Source organism: Corapipo altera, unplaced genomic scaffold (genome assembly GCF_003945725.1).
Source record: "Corapipo altera isolate COAL_440 unplaced genomic scaffold, ASM394572v1 268, whole genome shotgun sequence".
Taxonomy (NCBI): Eukaryota; Metazoa; Chordata; class Aves; order Passeriformes; family Pipridae; genus Corapipo; species Corapipo altera.
The window spans coordinates 7665658-7680333 of NW_020884901.1; the positions used below are offsets into that span (position 1 = coordinate 7665658).

At 52.2% G+C, this 14676-nt stretch overlaps 1 protein-coding gene across 3 annotated transcripts in view; it reads left to right on the plus strand.

The window, feature by feature from the left end:
* The first annotated feature begins 216 nt into the window (after positions 1-216).
* ASTN2 (astrotactin 2) overlaps positions 217-14676 on the plus strand; it is a 326379-nt gene continuing 311919 nt past the window's right edge. For all 3 annotated transcript variants that reach the window (XM_027650010.1, XM_027650009.1, XM_027650011.1), the window contains exon 1: positions 217-308. The gene's annotated coding sequence lies outside the window, so the exon portion shown is untranslated. The remainder of the gene's footprint in view (positions 309-14676) is intronic.

Genomic DNA, 14676 nt, shown 5'->3' on the forward strand with positions numbered 1-14676 from the left:
TCCACCCCCGGTGCTGCCGGTGCTGCTGATGCTGCTGCTGATGCTGCCGCCGCCGGCGGTGCCTCTCGGCGGCGGGCCCGGCGCGGCGGCGTCGCGGGAGCCCCCCGGCCCCTGCCGCGTGAAGACGGTGACGGTGTCCACGCTGCCGGTGCTCCGGGAGAACGACATCAGCTGGAGCGGAGCCCCGCCGCCCGCCGCCGCCGCCGCCGCCGAGTCCCGCCTGCTGCTCTTCGTCCGCAGCGAGCTGCCCGGCCGCGTCGCCGTGCAGGACGATCTGGACAACACCGAGCTGCCCTTCTTCACCCTCGGTAGGCGCCCGCCCCGTCCCGTCCCGCATCCCGCCCCTCCATCCCGGATCATCCCCGAAGCATCTGACACCCGCCGCGCCGGCTCCGTGTCCGCCCTCCCCGCTCCGCGGGCGGCTGGATGTGTTTTGGGGCTTTCTAACCCTGCCCGTGCTGCATCCTGGTTTTTGGGTTTGGTGTTTTTTTCCTCCTTTCCTGTCGGGGAGGGATTTTTTAGCAGGGCCTGAGGCTGCCGCCGCTGCCAGCCCCGGGAGGAGGAGAGCATCCCCGGGAGGAGGAGAGCATCCCCGCGCAGGCTGGAAGTGATTCGGGCTGCCTCGTGTGCTCCAAGTTGAGCTCTGAGCCCCGAAGAGGTTCCGCCGAGCCTGGCACAGCGGGAGGGGCTGTTTTTCTAGCCACAGCCTGATTTTATAAATGCTTCGTCTTAATTCTCGAAGCTCGCTCTTGCTTCACGCACAACTCCAGCGTTCCGGGTCTGTGCGAACGCCGCAGACTTTCCTCCGCTCTCGGCTTCGTGGGGAGGGGGATGGGACTAGAAATAATTCTGTGGTCGTACTTTGATCTCGATGCCGGATTCTGTTGTCTCGGATGGGGTGCCCGAGCTGCCTCTTGTCACTTTTACATATTTCTGTGCCCTAATCAGCCTGGGGATCCTCCAAGGGAACTGTTAAGAATGTCACCTGGGCAGCTCGGTGTTTACTCTGCCAGGTCACCGAAGGGTTTTTGTTGATCTCTGCTTTATCCATTAGCTTTCCTGTTTTTCGGTGTCCAAACCTAAGATAATTCGAGTACCCGCTTATCTCGGGGCTGAGATATCGCTTGACACGCTGGGTCGTGACTTCCAGTGCATCACTCTGTGTGCCTCAGGTGTGTCAAGGTGTGCCCATGTGCAGGCTGACCAGGGGGGCACCGACCCCAAGTCTCTTCCCATACCTCGTGGAAGTGATTGCTTTTCACTGGGCTCGATGAGCCAGGCTAGGGAAACGTCTGTCTGTCTCTCCCAGTCCTGTCATTTTACCTTGCGTGGAGCTTTCTCATAGCAAACACCCATAATAAATAAGTTGATGGTACTTCTTGAGGCTTTCGGGCTCTGGCTTTGCGGATTCCTTAGACACGGTTGGTCAACTGCAAAAATCCCATACAAAGCCGATACTGTATTTCAAGTAATAAAAGTGAGAAAGGGTTTGATGCAGTAGGAATGACGTTTACCATACAGCAGCTAAAAGTAACAAGAAGTTTCATGGTTCACCGAGTTAATTTTCAGATTAGAGTACAGTTTCTTCAGGGACTGGGTGTGAATTGCGCACTGATCTAAATATATCAGATGGCAAAGAAGCCCCCCTGTGTGAGCTTAGATAATAGCTCAAGTTGGAGGAGAGAAATTTGTCTTGATAGATCAGAGACATGATCTTGTACAGCAAATCCTATTTCTGTGAGTGCCTGCCAGTAAAGGGACCATATCTTTGTCTAAAAAAAATTCTCTTTTTCTTGCCTGGCGTATTGGTTACGTGTGTACTCGTGAATATGAAGCAAGTCTTGTGCAAATCTATGGGGGTTTTGCTGCCCCTTCATGCACAGTAGACCTCAAAACGTCCCCTCCTGTTTCCCTGAACCCACAGGCATCAGGCAGATTGGAAGATAAACGAAAGCTTTGCCCATGGTGGGATGGCTTCATCATGGTCCTGAAATTAATCAGCTCGTTGCTTCCAGAGAAAGTAAAACACTTGTCCTTCCCCAAGGTCTAGCTCATGAATTGCTCTGTATGTTCTGATATTTCAAATTTGTTGCATTTCTCCCCGTCTCCTGGAGTGGCAACTGAGTCTCACTCACAGTTAACTCTTCTCTGGGTGAGGGCTGTAAAGCATTTCTGCTGGTTGTTTTTTTTCCAGTGCAGAAATTAAAGCTGCAGTTTTCTGTGGTGGTTTCTTCCCCCCTTCATCCTTTTCTAAGTTCATTAGTGGGTGGGAACGTGAGAGCTGCTGCTGCCTTGTGATGTGATGCTCTTGGAGGTGAAAATCACGTTACGAGCGGGAGGGCAGTTGAATGGCTTTGGAGTGACGTGGGGGAAGAGATTTCTCATTGGCAAAATCTTTGCTAGCCCTTATCTTTAGCTGATTTCTTATGATTATATCTATTTATGCATGTTGCTGGACGTGTTTAGTGGCTGTCTGGGCATGAACTCAGGAGGACACGTAAGAGCTGACATCCTGCAGACTGCAAATGTGTTGAGGGCTCCTAAATGCCTTGGAGTGCAGGATCTTGCTGTAAGCAGAGAGAGTCTTCTGGCCTCAAGAGGGTAAGGATGGGGTAGGACGACCTCCTACAGCACACAGCTCAGCACAGCCACCCTGACTGGCATCCTGGAGGGGTTTTTGAAAGGAAAAAAAAAGAGGAAAAAGCAGGCAGAGCAGAGTCATGGTGCTGATACTACAAACTCAGAAGTGAAATAAGTTGAGAATAAATTGAGGCCACCCCGTTCTGCAGGGCTTAAAAATCTTTCCAGGCCAGTAAGCAGGAAATAAAACATTGCCTTGCATGGTGGCAGTGAGTTTAAGTAGCCAGTCTGTAGCCTTGGACTGCTCAGCAAGTCCCAGCTTAGTAAATCTCCCAACACTGGAGTGGTTCCTGTGCCTCTCATCACTCCTTGGCATTAAAGGAGGGTGGGCGATCTGTAGCTGAAGGCTGGTAGGTGCCAGAGTCTCATCTGCAGCACTGTGGAGCTTAGAGTCATGGAATTATTTAGGTTGAAAGAGACCTTTCAGATCATCAAGTCCAACTCTAAAACTAACACTGCAAAGTCCACCAGTAAACCATGTCCTGAAGCGTCACATCTTCTGCTGATCCGTTTTATGGGCAAACCAAGTTAAAATAGGCTGAGGAGATAGATGCCCTGAGTCGGTGTCTGGAACACATGCGATGCTCTATGTCCCTTTTCTTTAAAGGATTCCTCCTTCTAGGGAGGAAACAACTTTATCTCTTCCCTGACAGTATGAGATTTTATTCATTTCAGTGCATAAAGCGAGAGCTTTCAGTGTAGCATCCCTGCCTGCGGGGCAGCCTGGTCTGCAGGAGCTGCTGAGACAGAGGAGAAAGCAGCACCAGGAAACATCTACACAGCCAGCCCTTGGCCCATGGCAGACTGGCAACATCAGGAGCAGCAGGAGCAGGAGCAGCAGCAACTCGTGGCAGGCAGGAGCCCACTAGGGGGTGGTGGGTGCCCGGGGATGCTCCACAGCAGCTCCAGCTCTGTGTGTCTGGGTGGGCTCCTGACATCTGGGGAGCCCAGGGTGGGGATGGCTTTGCCCTCTCCCAGCAGAGGCAAAAAACTTTGATTCCTTGTGCATCCCTACTGGGCTGCAGCGGGGACCTGCTGCCAAAACACCCACGGGCAGCTCCCTTTGCTCCGTGTCCCTCCTCCAGAGGGGTGTCTCAGCTTCTCCATTTCCTACGCCTCAGTTTATTTTTTCTCTCTTGCGTTGGAGACAAGAAGGATGCTTCTCCCACTACCCCCAAGTTACATTACTATAAAATTACTCAGCAAAGCCCAGTGGTGGCAGGAAATGACAAATGTAACTCTGCCACCAGTGCATTATGAATTGCTGTGCATCCCTTTTCCTGAAAAAGCATCCTGCCCTTTCCTTAACCTTGGATACGACTGACGCTTTGTGGTATTTTCTTTTTCCCCCTCTAATTCTTCTAGAGTTACTCTGGCAATTGGTGCAGCCTATCATTGGCTTTATTCTTGCACAATGAGGTCTCTCTAAGGTATGTATCTTGATTCAGTCAGCAGCCATGTGTTCTCTACAATAGCTGCTCCGCCACAGCGTGGCCTGCTCTAAGTGCAATTCAGGGAATGGAGCAGTTAGCTTCCGAGCTAATTTAGCTGAGCTCTGTCTATGTGTGAGCAGATATATATATACAGAGGAGAGAAAAGGAAAGAGGCAGACGGATTTTCACCAGTGCTCTTACCCCGTAGTGCCTTACATAAGAACAGTTTACTACTCATGTCTCATAAATGGCTTAATGGATGCTGTTTGACAGCGTCTGCAGTGCTACAAGGTACTTTGTTTTGGTGGCTGTCACAAAACATGCCTGTGTGTCTACATTCCTGGTGTCCCCCTGTGGCCCCTGTGTTTGGCTGATGATTGTCCTCCACTTCCCGAAGCTGTGGAGCTCCTACAGCTCCTCACCAGTTCAGTGCTACAGCTTTTATCTTTTTTTCTTAACTTTTCCTGAAGCCATCTTGTAACTTGAACTTCTCCTCTTTAGGTTAAGAATGTTGACTATCCAAGAAATGACTGGACGTGGCACTCAGTGCTCTGGGCTAGTTGACAAGGTGTTGATCGGTCAAAAGTCGGACTCCATGATCTTGGAGATCTTTTCCAACTTTAATGATTCCATGAATGCATTAAAATAAGGGAAAGCACTCAGGGGATTGATTGTATTTACTGCTTTTCCTGAAAATGCTTGAGCAGGGTTTTGCTCTCCTTGCTTTTGTCACCAGCTTCTCTTTGTGCAGAGTGGGTGGAAAGGCTGGAGGGTCACCCCGGGGAGCAACGGGTGTGAATGGAACTTATTGATGCTGCTGTTCAGAAGTGCCATTCTCTGCTTTGGCTTGGCCTGTGGGATCTGGAGCAGCATTGTGGGGGTGGCAGAGAGAGTGTGCCCAGTGTGAGACTCTGCTCGTCAGGACATGGCATCTAAACATGGGGTTGTCTCTGCAGAGAAGCCAATAAGCAAAGTCTGGTTCCCACACCTCCCTTTACATTAACTGCCTCCTCCTAGGCTTCAGCTGCTCTGTGTATCAGCCCAGGGGTTTGGTTAATCAAGTGTTTGGGAATTTTTTGTTGTTTTTTTTTAATTTTTGTGGCAGTTCCCAAGCTATTCCAAGGGGTAAAGAGTCACATCTTCCACCAGGCAAGTGGAGGGAGCCTGAAAGCCTAAGCAAAGTGGTACGGTGAGGATGAGATGTGTTGGTGGGCTCCTTGGGATGGGGGCAGGGGCAGATACAGACCTGAGAGTGGGGGCTGCTCCCCTCCCCCTTTGTGCCCATTCATAGCTGTGCATGATTGTGGGGTCTGGGCCAGGTCCTTGGTGGTGGGGACTGCCTGGGGAGGGTGCAGGGAAGCAGGAAAACCTTCCAGTAGCAATTTCCTCCCCTCTTTGTATGAAGCTCTGTGATTACCACAGCCTTCCAAGATGTTGGATTCTTGTAGCTGGATGGAAGGAAGGAAAGCCTGGCTCGGGGTGATGTCTGTGCTGGTGATGTGTGTCCTGAGCTCCAGGTCTGTGAGCTCTGTAACACCCAGAAAGGCTGTAGGCACAAAATGCCCGTGAAAATGGGTCAGTCCTCAGATGAACACTTCCCTCTCCAAAGGCAAGGTTGAGTGTGACTTGTCCAGCACAGCAGGGTGTGGACTTGGCAGGGATTTTGCTTCATCTTCCGTATTTTCTGGGGTGAAAATCCCACTTAAAACTGGGAAACTGTAGCTGAGTGCAGGCTGTACTCGGGGAGCTGCTGCTTTCCAAGAGTACCCGCGTTGACCAGCTAGTGGCAACAGAAGATTAACTATGGAGGGAGAGAGGAGCCGGTTACTGCAGCTGAGCTGCCAGGCGGGAGGAGGCTGGTGGCTGGGGATCCCCCCTGCTCCCCCTTCCTCCCAACTGATGGCAGCAGGTTTTCCATGATGTCTGTGTGCCAGGGGCTTTTGTTACTCTTTTTCAGGAAAAAAAAAAAAATCATGAGCTTTTCTTCAGAATTATGCAGAGAGCTTGCATTTCTCTGTGGGGAACGGGGCTGTGAGTGACCTCCTAGTGCCACCACGCAGGTGGATGTTACCTCCCAAACTTGCTGCCTGTTTCTTTTTTAAGCCCTAAAAGTGTGAACCTCAGCTGTGTGATGGACAAGCCTTTGTGCTGCCTCAGTGACACGGTGCTGATGTGTGGTGTTGGCTGGCTGTGAAACAGGGCTGAGCCCTTGGGCTTTTCTGGTGTAACAGGAGTTCAGGCACCGGACTGGCTGGGATAAGGAGAGAACAGATGCCATGTGTGGGAACCATGAGGTACTGATCTTCTGCTTCCTCAACATACATGTTGGCAGCTGCAAGTGGCTTGAGAAACACCTGCCATCACACTGAAAGTAGAGTGTGGGGTAGGCTGGGGTTGGAGATTGAAAGAAGTGAGGAAAAGCCTCGATTGATGCCTTTCATCCTCTGTAATGCTCATGGTACAGCCCGTGTCCGAGTGTCTCCTCTGGTTGCAGCCATCTGAAATGGGGAATGCAGAGCCTTGGCCAGTCTTCCCGTGCTGCTCCCCAGTCCCTACTTGTGGGGTGCATGATGGCATCGAACAGAGATGGTTCTTGTGCAAAACCAGCTCAAGAAGTGCTGCCACTTAAAAGAATTGAATGCTTGTGCTGCTGCTCGGGTCTGAGCTAATGCAGTTAAGGTTTCCAGTGTCCAGACAGTATGGAGACACTTAATGGTATTGAAGAAGCAGAATGGCATGTGGAGGGGACGAGCAGTGATCTTGGCTGCCTGCATGTGCACTGGCTGGGTGAGGCTTTCTGGATGTCTCCTGGGAAGGAGGAAAGTGTGGAAAAAAGTCACAGAGTAAGTGATTTTGGCCCATTGCTTCTTCGGGTGTCTTCGCTGTCTGCCCTGCAAGAAGGAGTGCTCATGAATGCATCCAGTGTGCTTATCCCACTTCGGTCGTGAAGGAAGGAGGGAGGAATTCCTTGCAGGAGGAGGTTGGGCTGGGACTGCTTGTGGGAAGATGGGGCAGATAAGATTTGGAGCCAGGGCTTTGTCTGTAGGCGGAAGCAGCTGATGGGGAGGGGGCAGAAGAACGAGTTCCCTTAATTCCACATTACCTGTTCCCCACCAGCCTTGAACCCCTCCCTCTGTGCTTCCACTTCTCCTGTCTCCCTGCAAGACAGAGTCTGTAGGAAACTGCGATGGGCTTTGAAAGCGACAGCAGCGAAAAGGGAGAAATTTTCCATTAGCAGCATCAGCAGTAAAAGAGATTTTTTCCCAGTCACCTGGTAACTGCTGTATTTAGGAAGATTACTGAGCTGATGGTGCTGCTTCCAGGCATATGCATAGGAGTGATCCTGTTAGGAGAGGGAGGCAAAGGCAGCGTGCATGGCAGCACTCAGGGAGCTGGGCTGGTAAAGGTCAGCTGTGCATCTCTGCAGGGAGAAGGGACCCGCAGGACCTGGCACCTCGCGTGCTCTGTCATCTGTTCCTCCAGTGCAGCAGAGTGACACAGAAATGGCACTGCCAGCTGCACTCAGGAGATGCAGCGGGGGGGAGTGAGCGGCGCTCCCTGGGACTGGGCTCCCCGGGGCTGGGCTCTGGCACATCCTCCAGTGACAGAGGGAATGCCTGGCTCCAGCCTGATAGGGGTTTTTTGGTGCCTGATGCCTTTCTTTCTCTGTGTTGGATGAAATATGCCAGTGGAAGGGCACTACCCTGGCTGCAGACACCCTATGGATTCACTGTGGAGGTGAACCCACCCTCCCAAAAGCCCATGGCCCCAGGTCTGTATAACTGGGGTGCAGGGTCTGGAGACCCCAACTTTGCTCCCAGCCACGAGCACGGTTGCAGGAGCTCAGCTGTGCTGGTACCTTTGAGGCTTTGGTTCTTTTTCCTATTTCCCCTCCCTTATCCCTCTCTAGAGCAGAGGGGTGGCCTTGCCTGTGGCTGGATTCCTGCCCTGGCTGGGCTCCCTGGCCAGCCTGAGGGCTCCTGGCTGCTGAGGTGCTTGCCTAATGTCAGCTGGCATTCCAGTGTGCCTGTGGCTGTATCTGTCCCAAGGCCATTCACAGCCCATATCCTTCCCTTGCTGCTCTTTATGGTTCTCCAGCATTCCAGGGAGCACAACACATCCCTAAACTATGGGATCAAGTGACAGAAAATAGGAATTGGCAACAGCATAGGAATTTTTTTTGTTGCCTCTAGCCAACTGCTCAGTAATATCAGCTTCCTGATGCAGTGCTCCCTGTGCTGGCACTTGCCATGGTGGGGAGCCCGTCTGTGTGTGGGAGCAGGGAGAGAAGCTGGAGCAGAGCATGTTTCCTGCAGCCCTGGACTGGGACCTGCTGCTTGTCCACCCTGGCCAAGGAGCACCAGCTCTGTGTGTGGAGCCTGAAAAGCCTCTACCTCAGCTCACTCTTGCCCCGTGGATGTTGCTTTTGCTGCTGGGGGGTCTGACAAGGTGAGAGTTGGTGCCACTGACCCGATGAATTCCTTGGGCACGTGCACCCAGAGCAAGGTCTGCTCTCCTGGGAAGTTTCCCACTGGGATGGGATTCCCAGGGTGATGGGGCTCCCACGGCAGGTGTTGCCAGTTGTTCCCACCTCAGCTTCTGTTACTCATCACAGCCTTGCACAGGCTCTGTGGGATGGAGGGAGATGGAAACCCTTCACCTTGGCTTGCTGGGTCTGAGCAGTCACCTGTGTGGTGGGTTCAGCATGGGTGGTGGCCCTGGAGAGTTTTGGGGCTTATTGGAACATCCTGATATGTCCGTTTTCCTTGTACCCCCATCACACTTCTTTCGTGTCCTTTGAACCTCGCATCTGTTTAAATTAGAGGGGTTTAAACTCTTTTTTCCTGCCCTGTAATATGCCCAGGGAATTCCTTCCAGGCTTCTCTGAAAGCCCTGGTGGCATCATGCTCCTTGTTCCTCTACCTCTAGTACCTTGGGAAGTGTGGCCAGAGAGAGGTGCCCAGGCAGAGCAATGTGTTGGAAAGATGATCCAAAAGGTGGATGCACATTCTCCTCACTCCCTTCCATGCCATTCACTTTGGTCAAGCTGTGTCCACGGCAAAAATCTCCCATCATATTCTGTCTGGAAGGGTGGGCAGCTTGGGATCTCCCAGGGGATGCTAGCTCTGGGTACCACTTGATTAAGGTTAAGGTAGGCTCAACTCATGGAGCCTCCTGGCCCTTACTGAGGGTGGCCTTGGGACAGGAGGCACTGCAGTAGGTCCAGCTGAAAAGGAGGGATGCTGTAGAGGAGCCGATCACAGCAGTGGCATTTTGAGGACCTGACAGGTATATTTAGGAGTCAGACATGTTGCAGACTGAAGGCACATCCAGCCGAGGTGATTTTGCCCTTATCTGTGCAGGCAGGTCCTCGCCTGCTGCTGCTGGAAGGGCGCTGGCTGCTCCATCTGCCGTGTTCCCATCAGGGGCTTCGGCATTTTTCCTTCCCCTGCAGAGAGGAGGGAGGGCTGCAGGGGTGCATTTGTCACCTGAAGAGCCCGTGGGCTTCGGCTGAACTTTGTGTTCCAGCAATAAAACCACGCTAGGAAACGTGTGCTGCAACAAAGCCCATGGATATAATACATCCATATCATACTGTACCTTTCATCTTGAAGGATTCCCAAGGAGCTTTACAAACTCGGAGTGCTGCAGCCTGCCAGGGTGACTGAATGTTATCAGGAGCAGCTGCGGTCTAATCTCTGCGGTACCGTGTTCCCCCTCCCCGCTCCCCCTTGCAGGGGGAACTTTATAAAGTCAGGTCTCAGAGTAGCGCTGGACCGGGTGTTTTCCTCTAAGCCTGAGTTTCTCAGGAGAAACAGGCAAACCGCGTAGCTGTTTGTTATGCAAAACCGCCGAAGAAATACTCTTCCTGGGGCAGTAGGAGTGGGTGGGAATTACCTTCGCGCAGCTTCAACAGCTTTGGATCTTGACAGAGGAGGCATTCGCAGGGGAAGGTGCCCTCAGTGCAGCCCTGAGAGGGGGGATGATAAAGTTTAAACGCTTGAGAAATTGCTTCTGGGCATTAGCAAGGTGGCAGAGTTCAGCTGACGGGCACGGGAGGCTCCTGCTGAGGCAGCTCTTGGGATGGAGACTCTAAATGTCTGCCTGAAATACTTGGTGTACGCGTCTTTTGTCACCCAATGTCCCCTTCTGTCCCTGCAGAGACAGTCCCTGAGCCAGACGATGGCGTGTCCACAACCTGCAGCCTTTGGCAACAGCTGGGCAGCTGCTGCCTCCCACCTCCCGCAGGGTGGGAGCAGGGCAGGGTGATGCAGCCTTTTACCTCCATCACCCTTGCTGGTCTCCACCTCCAGCTGGGCTTGTTTTCAGCTGCTCTCGGATTACCTGGAGCAGTGTGAGGCGTCTGAAGCTGCTGTCAGTGGTGCAGAGCCTAAAAATCAAAACTGAAAGCGGGATCAGGGGTTCCAGGCGAAGCTGTTGTCAGAAGCATATGCTTGAAACGCGGCGGTTCGCTGGAGTCTATTTTGGTTTGGAGTGGTACACACTTAGCCTGTTTTGTTTAGCAGTTTGTTTATGGGATGTATTTTCCCATCCTGTGTAGCTCCCCAAATGTGTGCTATAAACAAACTGTAAAATCAAAAGCAGCCTCTACGTGCTCCCATCAAGCGCTTCACAGAAGAGGCAGGGTATGTGGTGCCTGCCAGCCTCAGTCCCCTGGTTAAGGAGGAGACAACACACTGGTGAAGGAGGTTATTTTGACATGTTTGAGTATGAGAATTACTGTGGGCGCTGCTGGGACGGAGCAGGGACACCTCAGAAGCTCTCCAGCCTTTTCATCCATATGCTTTTGCTCCAGACCTTCCCAAACTCATCCCTGAGAAGCACAGTTGCCTCCTGCTGCTCCTTTAGCTTTGCCCCTTTCCCTGAACCCCACTGAGATGGTTCCTCAGGCCACCAGGAATGGGATGTGCTGTTGCCAGCCTCATTCATGGATCCTGGACAATAAGAACCTTCAATACTGATTGAATTTCAAGAAGGCAGTAGAGGTTTGTGGTCGTTTTTACTGTAGCCATTGCAATCACATGCCTTGTACTGGATCAACAGCCGTGTGTTTCTCGCTGTAATTTTTCTAAGCATGATCAGAAGGGCTGGAAGTGTATTTAATTAAACAGAACAGCCTTGCCTTTCAACACAGTTCAAGAAACCAGAGCTGCTTGAAGACACAAGCTCCATTACATTGCTTTACATCTTACCGCATCCCAGCGCTCGCTGTTTCCTCCTCTTCTGTTCGTCGCCCTCCCAGACAAGCAGCACAGTTGTCCTTACCGTGTTCCTGGCTTCTGCTGTGTTGGAGGAGGAGGAAATCCATTATCCTGTGGCGTGGCAGCTGGGAGGGAGGTCGGGGACGCTGCCTGTAGGGGCTGCTCGTAGCCAGCTTGGGGTCTTGCCGGAGCAGCAGTTTGCACGACAGACACGCTGCTCCTCGTTGTACTCGATTTTATTCTGCTTTTGTAGCAGCTGCCTTTGCTGCTTAGCTGACAAGCTGTTCCTTAACGTGCCGTGGCCCAGCGGTGTGTGGGAACAGGGACAAGAGCTGGGATTTGGGCAGGATGGGGGCTCTGTGAGCTGGAGGTGTTGGGGATGCCGCCAACCTCCGATTCTGCTCCCCAGGAGTGTGTGCATTGCCCGAAATCCTGCGTGCTGCCCAAAACTGTGCGAGCTAGGAGAGGTCTTCTCTGCTGCCTGGGCTTGCTTTAAAGACTGTTGTAAAACCTTTTCCCTCATTGGTGATGAAAGGGTTTTACAGTGTGTTGCAATGAGCCACTTTAAGGGAAAACAGGAGGAAAAAATCCTGTTTGCAGCACTCCTCCCAGCTGAACTGCTGTGGTGTGAGATATGGGGTGTTTGCAGGGGATGCTGGAGAAAAGTTGAGCCTCATGAGAGCCTGTTCTTCGCTGAACAACTCACTGGGGTTTCTCTCGTGGCGTCTCCCAGCTGCATTGCCTCCCCAAAACTGCATTCCCTGCTGCTCAGGAGCTTCTGTGTCAGTTTGCACTGTGCCCCAAGTCCTGTAAATCCAATATTTTAGTAGAACTTGGTCTCCAAAGCCTCTCTCCAGCAGGAACAGTGCAAATTTATCCACGGGTCCTCATCCCACAGCTGCAGTAGCTCTGTGGTCACCTCCTGGGAAGGGTGTCCTTCAGGTCTCTCTGCAGGGACCTGTTGTGGGACAGCAGCTCCATGTTCCTGCTGACTGATGAGTTTGGGATGGGAAGGAAGGTGATGTTTTTACAGTGGCTCAAAAGGCAGAGGGATTTCTGTGGGTGTGAGGCTGTGAGTTTTAATCAATGCTTGTTCTGATCATTTTTCTGCGAAACTGCTCTGGAAGCGCCTAAGGGCAGACAAGCAGGTGTTAATGTTCTGCTCCTTTTGCTGTTGTGGGGTGAGGGAAGAATTTAGATTGAAGAAAACCTGTTGTTTGCCGTGGTGCTTCTCTCCTCAGCTGGAGGGCAGGTGTGACCTGGCAAGAGGAGACGTGGCTGGACCTGGCTGGGAATGAGCTGCAGCGTTAAATTGGCTGGTAATGGCCTTGCAGTTTCCCCAGTCTTCTCCATGCTCTCGTTCTTCCAACTCTGTGCAAATATTTGCAGCAGTTAGGGAGCTGCCCAGGGTCATTTTTATTCCCGGCATGAACTGAGTTAGAGGGAAAGATTGGGCTGGGAGAGTGGTCTTGCAGTGGGCAGCAAGATCTACCCTGTCCAGCAGCTTCTGCTGCGGTGGCAGAAGGTGAGGAACAGGGCACAGGTCCCTGGAGCATCCCTGGAGCTGCTCCTTAACATGCTATGGCCCAGTGGTGTGCAATAACAGCGACAAGAGCTGGGACTGGGGCAGGATGGAGGCTCTGTAGCTGACGGTGTGGGGATGCTGCCGGCCTTGTGCTGCTCCTGTGTTCCCATAGGATGCTTGGTTGCACATAGCTGCAATAATACTCATGCTGACTGAGCTGAAAGGGTCTCACAGCAGCTCCTGAGGGGCTCCTGCATCTCCCTCCTGCATCTTCCCAGCGTTGACCTCTCTGGGAAGTCCCTTGGTGCTGGGGATGTTGCACTGTGCCCGCACAGGCGGGCTGTGGTGAGGAGAGAGGGAGCTTTTTCTTTGAGGTCTCACGGATGCACCAAGTGCTGACCAGGGGCCGGCGCAGAGGGAAAGATGCTTCTGTTAATTAGCACGAGATGAAAGGAAAACTTGTCTTTATTCAAAGAGCAGCTTGTTCCAGTTTCATCGCAGTCCCTCAGTTCTGAGCTTTAAAGTTCGGCGCATGTGTGAACAATAAGTTCGGGAAGATGTTTTGAAGCCAGAATGGCAGCATTGTTATGAAAATGCTGAAGGGGAGTTGTGACACTGTTTTGAAGATGAAAGTATTTTTACAATCTTAAACTGACACATTTAAAAAAAAAAAAAAAGAAGAGAAAAAGTTTGCGGGAAAGACAGCTCTCAGCAAGACTTTCCCTGGCCAGAATCAAATGTGACTGTCCCCAAAGATCAGTGAAGGCACTCTGAGGTGCTGCTGGCTTTGGCTGTCACATAGATGACCATGTGTCCAGTGTGGTGGGGTGGTTCTTACTGGTGTTACTGGTATATGCTGGGCAGGGTGAGCTCTGTGAACCCCAGTGGAGGGATTAGTGGGTTCCTTCCGTTTCCTTGGATGTTGCTTCCCTCCAGGCAGCTGATGGATCAGCAGAGCAGCAGGAGGAGGGTGTGAGATGAGGAGATGAGGAGATGCAGATGAAGCATGGACACTTGCAAATCCCATCCTTGCCTGAGTGATGCCCTCAGCACTGCTGACCCCAGCAGCGCTCGCTGCAGTTCGAGTTGGTCTGTGGAAACAAATTTTCCCCAGATGTTTAGCAACCTCTGTGTAATGGATTTGCCAAACATCATCCTGTCAGTGCAGAGTGGAGGGGAGGCTGGGGGTGGTCATCACTGACACAGGCTCTGGGCTGTTCCTGCTCCTCCACTGTGCTGCAGGGCTTGCCCAGTTCAGGCTATTCCAGCTCGCCCATGGCACTGGAGACACTGGGCTGGGGGGTGGAGGCTGGCCATGAGACACTGTTATAAGGAGAGGGAGTAGCCTGGAGGGTTTGGGGATGTGCAGCAGCTTGGACTCTGTCCAGGGACTGGCTTTCCTGTCCCAGTTGTTCATCTTGCCAGCTCAAGCTGCAGTCCTCAGCCTAACCCAATCTCTCCATTGCTGTGGCCTGAGCTGAGCAAGCTCTTCCAATCATAGAATCACAGAATGGTCTGGATTGGAAGGGACCTTAAAGATCATCTCATTCCAACCCCCTTGCCCATGAAGGTGGCACACAGGAAGCTGTCCAGAGTGTCTGAGGCAACTGTTCTGATCCCACCTCCACTTTGCTGCTGCAGTTCAGGATAGGAAACAGCAACAATGATCATACACCGACCACTTTTTCTTGGGGTTTTCTCTCCTGTGACCACTTGAATGCACCAGCTTGTGGTGATGCCTTGTTTTTTTAATTCCCATCAAGCTCTAGTTTTCACTGCACTCCCTGAGATACCCAGGGGCCTCTGAGTGGGTGCCCTGCAGTTAAAAGCAATCTATTGCTGTGTCTGAGGGGGC